Source organism: Ceratina calcarata, unplaced genomic scaffold, assembly GCF_001652005.2.
Source record: "Ceratina calcarata isolate Rehan_Ccalc_2016 unplaced genomic scaffold, ASM165200v1 scaffold552, whole genome shotgun sequence".
NCBI lineage: Eukaryota > Metazoa > Arthropoda > Insecta > Hymenoptera > Apidae > Ceratina > Ceratina calcarata.
The window spans coordinates 24,914-28,441 of NW_017176704.1; the positions used below are offsets into that span (position 1 = coordinate 24,914).

A 3,528-nucleotide genomic window follows, 5' to 3' on the forward strand; every position below is an offset into this window, starting at 1 on the left:
CGAGTGCTCTTCGATCCTCTGTATAAACTATAATGTCATCGGCAAACCCTGTCGCTTTAGTAGAGCTGCCAAGTTTATTTAGATCAGACAGGTTTAATAACTCACAAGTATATATGTTAAACAATATTGAGGAGTCAACGGTTCTTTGTTGGAGCCCTTCTAAAATACTGAATGTAAGCGATGATTGCTCGTTGTTAGATAAGAAATCAGATAACGAACGACTTATTGCTAACCATGTCCCAGTTATTCATTGTTGTGCAGCGTAGAATTCTGCTAGGTAGTATTATTATTCATCTCTTCCCAAACAAGTCGATGAGGATAAAGCTGATTACGTCCGTCCCTCATAGTCAAGTTCGAGTCCTGTCTCTGACCGCGTTGATGCTCGGCCTTGGCAGCCTGTGCAAATGAGCGATTTTCACGAACCAGGGAGGAAATGACATCTATCTTCCGAGCTGTCCTCGTTGATCTGGTATTATTAACTACTTTTCTTTGCGAGGTCGCAAACTTAAGATAGGGGCAACCCCTATAGCTAGTTGGATGCCCTTTTTGCCCACAGTTTGCACATTTCAGGTCCGTCTTATCAGTATCATTGTTAAGGTGGCATTTTCCCGATTCATGTGTAAGAGCACATTTTACACATCGATAATTCAGGCAGCAGTTCTTACTGGCGTAGCCCACCCGTTGACATCTGCGGTATTGGTAGACATCCTTTTTTCTAATGCGCTCCCATTTAATTTTTTGGTACGCTATAGCTTTAATTTTGAACAGCTCTCTCAAGTTGCTCTCATTATCGAATTAGACAACATGGTGATAAGTTTCCGGATTTTTTTTTTAAATGAATTTCGATACATTTAAAATTTTAACATGTGCCGGAGCCAGATCTTCAAATTCTTTTTTAATATCATCAGTGGTGAAATCTCCCTTGATACCCTTCAATAATAGAGATTTGGGCTTCATATGCTTCGGGGTCAAGGTATAAAATTGTACTCCTGCTTCACTAAGAGCACACTTAATTCGTTCATATGCCTCAACACTATTACAGAAAACAGTGTAATTATCCGGAGTCTCATGCTCTACTTTTTTTTATAAAAATGTTTTTATTACTAATTTATAGATATACATTTAATGCGGCTGCAACAAAACATTAATAAAGCATGCCTCTATTCGCAAGTTAGTATCTCATGCCCCTATGCGAGAGGTCTCAGAGATAATAAAAAAAAATACAAAGAATACTTATAGCTTACGCTTGAGATTATCTAAGGGTATACTGCCAAGGGCAGAGCCAAGAGCTTGTCTGCGGATGGGGGGGAAAAACCAATTGAGAGAAAAAACCCTCTTACAATAACAAAAGAAGGAAGAAAACAAAATATGTACAAAAGACTTAAAACTAAACTTAAACTAGGTTACAACAAAAATAAACTACTATTGTAGTTATAACTAGGGAATGAAAAAAAAAAACTGAAATATCAGCTAATAGCTCTCCTCATCTATTTCGTTACAATAAGCGCGGCGAAAATTGACAATGCGGTTCTCCGCGCCTTGAGGTTGGTGACAATAGGCTTATTAATAGGGAGTCACCAATACTTCCTGAAGTTTAGCCTATGAAAATCTGGGGGATCTCTAGCAGGGATGGGCATAGAAAATTTAAGTTTATCACTTTCCAATAGAGAGTCAGCCTATCAGCTTTATTCCTCCTCCAATGATAGAAGATCGGAATATTTTGTGACTTCTAGGTTAGGCCTTCTTGGTTCCAATATAAAAAGGATTGGGGGACCAGATAATTCAGTTCGCTTAGATTTATTGATGGACTTATGTCAAAAGATCCAAGGCCACGGATGGCAATATTATTGCTATACTTAAGCCTGCTAAAATAATCTCTGGATAGCTTCAGGATGAAATTATCAATGCGCGGAATATCCGCTGCGTCATATAAGATTTGGTTGTTGACAAATTGCTTCCAATCCGAATGTTGGGATCTATACAAGCCCAAGCAAGCGCGAAGGCATTTCCTTTCAAACTCTCTTAATTTTTCAGCCATAGTATGGTTCAAATTCCAACATACTGGGACGAGAAGCACATACAGGGTATTCCACCTAACTTGACCACCTTAAATATATCGCTTATTTTTTGTGACTAGATAATTTCAAAATGAAGTTGTCTATACGTGGTATATCCGCTGTATCGTATACGATTTTATTACTGACGAATTGTTTTCAGTTAGTATATCGCGTTCGGTATAAGCCCAGGCAAGCACGAAGACATTTTCGTTCAAATTCTCTCAGCTTTTCTGCAAGGTTGTGATTTATTCCAGCACACAGGAGCGGCAATACGTAAGAATTGAACGAATAAGTAACATGTATAAGATTACTCTAGTTTTTCTTGAAAGGGAGCGGTTACGGAAAATGCGACCGTTTGCTTGAAATGCAGACCGGTCTTTAATTATTGCAGTGGACATTGCCCCGCAGAAGATAATCGATATTGAATCCGAGGTATTTAACTATTTTTTTGTGAGGTACAGCGACCACTGTTTGTAAGCCAGGTATTGTTGTGCTAATTTGAAAATCACTATATCCAATTTTCCACTTGGAAGTTATATAATGCACCGGTTTGCGGAATAAAATTGTTTCACACTTCCCTGGGTTCAACCTGAGGTTCCACGCAGAGTAATATTTGTTAATTTTATTGACAATATCTTCAAGATTTTGTTTTACTACGAGTGCTCTTCGATCCTCTGTATAAACTATAATGTCATCGGCAAACCCTGTCGCTTTAGTAGAGCTGCCAAGTTTATTTAGATCAGACAGGTTTAATAACTCACAAGTATATATGTTAAACAATATTGAGGAGTCAACGGTTCTTTGTTGGAGCCCTTCTAAAATACTGAATGTAAGCGATGATTGCTCGTTGTTAGATAAGAAATCAGATAACGAACGACTTATTGCTAACCATGTCCCAGTTATTCATTGTTGTGCAGCGTAGAATTCTGCTAGGTAGTATTATTATTCATCTCTTCCCAAACAAGTCGATGAGGATAAAGCTGATTACGTCCGTCCCTCATAGTCAAGTTCGAGTCCTGTCTCTGACCGCGTTGATGCTCGGCCTTGGCAGCCTGTGCAAATGAGCGATTTTCACGAACCAGGGAGGAAATGACATCTATCTTCCGAGCTGTCCTCGTTGATCTGGTATTATTAACTACTTTTCTTTGCGAGGTCGCAAACTTAAGATAGGGGCAACCCCTATAGCTAGTTGGATGCCCTTTTTGCCCACAGTTTGCACATTTCAGGTCCGTCTTATCAGTATCATTGTTAAGGTGGCATTTTCCCGATTCATGTGTAAGAGCACATTTTACACATCGATAATTCAGGCAGCAGTTCTTACTGGCGTAGCCCACCCGTTGACATCTGCGGTATTGGTAGACATCCTTTTTTCTAATGCGCTCCCATTTAATTTTTTGGTACGCTATAGCTTTAATTTTGAACAGCTCTCTCAAGTTGCTCTCATTATCGAATTAGACAACATGGTGATAAG

The 3,528-nt window shown here is 39.0% G+C and overlaps 1 long non-coding RNA gene across 3 annotated transcripts in view; it reads left to right on the plus strand.

Annotated features, from left to right (window-relative positions):
* Positions 1-3,512, plus strand: part of LOC113464814 (uncharacterized) — a 7,425-nt gene extending 3,913 nt beyond the window's left edge. For 2 of the 3 annotated variants that reach the window (XR_003389678.1, XR_003389677.1), the window contains one exon: positions 2,218-3,512. This is a non-coding gene — a long non-coding RNA (uncharacterized LOC113464814). The remainder of the gene's footprint in view (positions 1-2,217) is intronic. The other variant, XR_003389679.1, reaches the window with a different exon arrangement.
* The last annotated feature ends 16 nt before the right edge of the window (positions 3,513-3,528 follow it).